Below are 6,000 nucleotides of genomic sequence, written 5' to 3'. Positions count from 1 at the left end.
GGATAGCACAGTTCATGCTACGAAAATGAATTGACATTTGGATGGAAGTTAATCACGTGATCCTTAATATAGTTGAGTTGAACCATTGAAGCTCACTATAATAATCGAGTTAGGACTTATCATTGGAAATATTAATCACATGTTTCTTACGTATATGATGACAAACATCTCCTTGGTATCTATGTTTGGTATTAGGATGGATTAAATCGTGCAAGTAAGTGTGTAAATGTATTTACATCAACATAATTCTCTTCGTGCCACTTTCAGGGTGTTTGGCAGGGGTCGATTAATCACCAACTTGCAGCATGCAAGAGGACCACCGCATGCAAACCGAACGGTCATAGAAATATTACGCATAACAGCAAAATGTACGTCCAAATTCATGTGATTTGGTGCATTTATTCACGTTTTAACTCGTACTTGTAAATTCATTGATTTAACACAGTCAAATTAAAATAAGAGCTGACTGTGCGACTATTCGCAGTAAAACGAACCTTGTGAACAATGCATGTGACGTAACGAGAGGAATGTATGGGGTCTCTTTTGTTGTGCCTTTGAGACTCCCTTTCCCCCATCCCATCTTCTTCTCCTTCAATACCTCCCGTTAACAACCAGCTCTCCACCCTACGACGCGCCAACCGAACCTCTCCCGAACGCCTTCGCGATGCACTTCGACTCAAAATCGGGCCATCAATTTTGACTCCGACATGAGCTATTTGTTCACGGCAACCTCCCCTTATATTCTTAGTGATTCCCCGACCTCCATTACCTCTCAGAACGTGTAGTAAGAAACTGTGCGTCACTTTGGTTTTCCTCCTCATTCCATCAGTTCGGTTAGGGTAAGGAGGTGTATCCTCCGTCGCTGAAGTGTACATGTAAGAACTATTCTCGTAAAAAACCTATTAATCCATGATAATCTACAAATTTAATCATAATTGTTCATAATTTTTTACCAAGAAGGAAACATTCTTTGGCAATATGATTTGGTCACAATTATTGGAGTTTTTGTACCCACATCCTTGGTTTTGACTTCATATTCCTTTCGAGTGTAATGATTAACAACTCCTCCTTTCATCAGTACCGAATTTTTAGTGCTACAGCTTAAAGTTACTTCTTGATCTTTTTACAGTTTACGAAATGTGGAGTGAAGAATTCAATCAACTCAGTGATTGACAGTACAATCCTAAAATCAAACTGTCAACGATTTCTTCAAGCCTTTTCCTCAACGCTTGGATAATTATAATTGGTCCTTCATCACGAAGGATGCAGTGTGCATTTCTCTTGGAATTATGTGAAGCTACCAGAATGTGTTAATCATCGGCTAAAGAGTGAAGTGAAAGTGTCTAGGGTCCATGAAATAATTCATTGTCAGTGTTGTGTTAAATGTGAAGTGCTGGTGAATATAAGTATTTTGGAGAGTTGCTGTTTTAAAGATGAGCTCTGTCGCCGATGGACCTGGGGGCAAGTAAAAGGTAGGTAGTCTTCTCCTCTTGAAGTTTTATTCACCATGGAGGTTATAAAGTTTTTGAGAAAATAATTTAAAACAGAATTGATTTAGCTCCATCTTTTTTTTCCTGGGGAGAGGAAAATTCCTTGACCCAACTCGTGGAGTCTCTTTGCAAATGAAAAATACTCTTTGAATCTTGGAGCTGTCCGTTTTTGTAGTGTAGCGGGATAAATAAAAAAGGATTTCCAGATTAGTTCAATAGATGTAAATGCCCTAGCCCTGTAATGCCCTAGATGTAAATGCCCGAATTTTCACAGGTTCGAATAAGTTGAATGAGGATGCCTCGGGATGAATATTCGGAATGCTCGTATACAACTTCGTAATGTTCCAATACTTTAATTTTGCACCCCATAATGATACTCTAATGATACGCCATTTCTAACAGTTTTTAATCTGTAAAGTGTCTGAAAGTGTAAACAGGGTCGTGTACACAAAGTTCTCAAAAAGGTATTTGTTCAGTGAAAAGAGGATCAGATAGAAAAGAACAACTGAAACACCTCTTCGGAAAAGTCAGTTGAAGGGAGAAAGGTGTTTGGTTGAAAGAAGTAGATAATCTTCCTTTCCACTTCCCACGGCGCTTTTAACACATGAATATGGAAACCTACGTGAGGAAGTAATCGTATGACTTGCTATAATCTCAACCTATTCTTTTTCGTGTTTCATAGTATACACCTTCAATTGATCCCTTTCGTACCGACCGTCTAAATCTCAGACACATTACAAGCCATAAGTGCTAACTCAATATTTCTACCCCATCTACTTATTTCTCTTGTTTATCAAAAATAAATTCCTCCCCATATTTTTCCCTCGTCCTGTGGTTTACGGAAAAATCGAAACCGTTTGAAAGGTGAGGTTAACCACGTGACCTTCCCTGTTGTCCTGCCATAACTCGTGAGTTGCGAGAGAATTATCAAGTATATTGAATAAATATTTTGTCGGCTTACGTCATATCTAAAAGCTATGAAGCGGACGAATTGTGTCTCTTCAGCTTTAGTTAAATGCGATAATCATCATTAAATTACACAATACTGATAAGCAAACCACTCTGCCAAAGTTTGAATTACACATTCAGAAATATTCCCATTCGGAAACGTTTATTACAATCCATAAGCTCATTTAGTTTCAATTTTGAAAATTGAAATTTCCCTCCAGTGAAAGTGACAATGCTAATACCAATGAACTTGGCTTGTGCTGAAGCTGAAATTCATTGATTATTTCCATACAGCTTTTCCTTGAAATTTGAAACAATGTTAGCGTCGAATCATAGTGGCTTCGATGATCTGTTGCGAAATCTCCTTCACTTAACCGCTCTAAACACAGAACTTCAAATAGACATGCGTGGAGGCGCCAAGAAGTGGTGCCTAAAATTCGCAATAATTCTAATTGACAATGTTTTTATTTGTATTAACCAAAATTTGTATCAATTTAAAATATATTTAAACGAGCTCAAGATGCCAGTTTTTATGCCTTCACTGAAGAATAAAACTTGCCATATCAAAGATAATTAATTTGAGTCGTTACAAACTGATTAATGCTAATGATGAAATCATAACGACATGACTTACCTTGAGTAAGATTCGACGATGAAGACCAATAATGTTGTTTAACTTCACGGAAAGAAATCAATTTAATCTGTCCGTCCTTATGCTTTCCTTGAAGTTTTAACACTCGCTTATATCTTCAGTTGGTTCGTAATAAACCATTTAGCAATCTCTTAGCATAAAGAAGACGGCATCAGGTTACTCTACCAAAACATGGCTTCAGTTGAGCTTGGCTATCAGGGAAACGAATCTGCGAATGACCAGAAAAAATAAATACTATTATATTATTTTTACAACACAATCAAGAGCTATTATAATTTCATCGGCGTTCACATGAAAGTATAATGATATAATTATTCAGGCATAGTTAGCGGCACTATTTTGAGGCCAAGAAAGGTGTGATAAGTAATAACTAACGCCATTATAAATGAAAAAAATGTAAAAGCGAGCATGAAAGTTAGCATATTTTATCAATATATGTGGCACAGTGAAAGAAGATGATCACATTGCGGAATTAATTGAATATCACAGTTCGTATCGAAGATTGAAGATATTCGAAGTAATTGACAGCTCTGTTTTGCTACTGTCTAGATTTTATTGTTCACGCTCGGCTAATTAAGAAGATGTAAAATAGTTTTTGAGTGTCATTAGAAAGCTTTTTTGCGATTAAACCTAAGGCAGCAATTATGAGAATATCGACTCATTCGCAGCTGGCGTACAACTACAAAATGTTTAGAATATTTCCGTTTCATAGAATCTATACCACCGAAATAATTCGTAGATCCGAAGGAGTGTTAATCTAAGCAATGCAAACGACCTTCGGGATCGGGAGTGTACAGCGTCCCGTGTGAGTGCGGTAACGTTTACATTGGGGAAACTGGCCGCACAATCGAAAAACGTCTGACGGAGCATGGAAGATGCATACGCCTGTTTGATCCGCTGAAGTCGGCGGTAGCGGAGCATTGCTAGGACCTCGGTCATAGGATGGACATTAAAAATACGAAGGTATTGTGCCGCACAAATAACTATTGGGATAGAATTGTAAAAGATGCAATTGCTATTAGCCTTAAGGAGAAGAGTTGAATTGAAGCTACCAATGTTTATTGTGGTTTTCATATTTAAATATTCGATAAACTTGATACATCGATGACAAATAATGGATCGTAAAGGAGAGAGTTTTTATGCACTAAATACTTATCCCTTATGTACCAATGGCATAGTGTGATTAGCAATGCTGTTACCGCTCGCGAACTCACAACATATCTCCGCTATTCACAGACGTATGCAATAAGTTTACATGATGAGCTACATTAGTGACATGTTAATGCTTGAGGACAATCGTGATTAGAATTACTTTCTCTCTTCACCATTTCACAAAAATTACTTGTGCTCACCTACCTCAGTCAATACCGCTGTATTTCTTCTCAGTATTTCCGTTGATCTGTAGCTTGTAGTAATCGCTATCCATCCTTGTTCCTGCATGATGAGATGGTGACCTCAACGTACGTAGGAACGGCTAGAAGAGTCCAGGAAATGAATGTAATAATTTAAAAACAATCAGAAGTGTGACTCTGGCGAAAGGACGGTTGGCGAGGGAATGAGGTGTACTTTCTTTGTAAGGGGAGGTGCTACTATGGGGACCACAGTTAAATGCCGACCGTTGACAACCTGCTATACTGTTTTTCGTAATGCGATGACGTGTTTTTCAAACGTACCTAATGACCTTCGCAGATGAATAGGACATTCTGGAACATTGATCACGTGTGTTTCGACCGTTGGCCCATTGAGAAATTCCGCGCTATTTTTCTATAACAGTGGCATTAAATGAACGAATCTCATTGGTTAATCGTATTATTGATTTTCCGCGCGATATATTTTATTAATAATAATATAGAAAATGACCGTATTTGTTGATGTATTTTATTGGATAAAATTTCAAATGACCTTCACGGTATCCAGGGTTTTTTTAGATTTATCTTTGCCTAAAAAATAAATCGGTTCGAAATTATTGTGACGTCACAGGAACACGTGACATGGCTGACGGAGTATCGGAACACCCCCTCCCCCTGTATCTGGACTTCAGTTCGCGGCAAGCTCTCTTGGGGTAAAGAGGTGAGTACCGTAACTACTTCTTCGGTGAATCCTTTTCATATTTAAGTTAATGCACTTTCAATTTATTCTCTGAAGTGTAGGATACTTCGCAAATGCTATTTGTTCAAAACCATTCAGTTATCGTGATCAGAGTGGCACATATTTTGAGTGACAATATTTATTACGCCGACAGTCTTCACATTCCAAATTTTATTAACTTATGTGTGAAATGTGCCTCGAAGTTAATATTAGTGTCGGAGAAGTTTTTAAAAAGAACTATAGTGATAGGGAAATATCCTCTCCGATTAATATCTTCCTTTTTTATTCTTAAACCAGTTGAATTTAAATAATTTATTTTGAGAAAACTGGACGTTAAACGGCATTTCTACGATATTCCGTACTTGTTTTTTTCCAGAGTGAATATTCAATCATAAAATTCGTTTGACCTTTGATTAAGTACGTAGTGATTGTTTCCGAGTAGAACAGGTGTAAATTATGACATTTACATTCCGTTATGAAGTGTCGACATTTGAAATGAGTAAGTAAACTGTGAGTAGTTTTATCTGTGCATGCATCGTGGTTTTTAGAACATCGAACATAACGGCTTGATTGTAGGACTTAAGATCCTTACGACAATCTGGTAGCTTACTTCTAGTACTTCAGGTGATTAGTTACCTTTTTGACGAATGTAAAAATGATTAGTTCTATCGCAGTGACTGTTAGTATAAGATATTAACAGTGGATTTGGAACAGTGCATTTCATGCCAGCCACGCTGCTTCGTTGTTGATTTTGCGGGAACCTTAAATTTCAAAATGAAGCTTGCATCCGCGATTTCTTCAGTTGTTAGCCACATTCATCCT

At 37.4% G+C, this 6,000-nt stretch overlaps 1 long non-coding RNA gene across 4 annotated transcripts in view; it reads left to right on the top strand.

Moving 5' to 3' along the window:
* Positions 1-736: 736 nt before the first annotated feature.
* The window catches only part of LOC124160156, an 83,497-nt gene continuing 78,233 nt past the window's right edge, over positions 737-6,000 (top strand). Inside the window, exons 1-3 of one of the 4 annotated variants that reach the window (XR_006865102.1) lie at positions 741-875; positions 1,130-1,472; positions 5,019-5,160. This is a non-coding gene — a long non-coding RNA (uncharacterized LOC124160156). Of the gene's footprint in view, positions 876-1,129; positions 1,473-5,018; positions 5,161-6,000 lie in introns of all 4 variants that reach the window. The other 3 variants (XR_006865100.1, XR_006865101.1, XR_006865099.1) reach the window with 3 other exon arrangements.

This window comes from Ischnura elegans, chromosome 6 (genome assembly GCF_921293095.1).
Source record: "Ischnura elegans chromosome 6, ioIscEleg1.1, whole genome shotgun sequence".
NCBI classification, from domain to species: domain Eukaryota; kingdom Metazoa; phylum Arthropoda; class Insecta; order Odonata; family Coenagrionidae; genus Ischnura; species Ischnura elegans.
The sequence above is the reverse complement of the archived record's forward strand: the minus strand, read 5'-3'. Positions and strand labels throughout refer to the sequence as shown.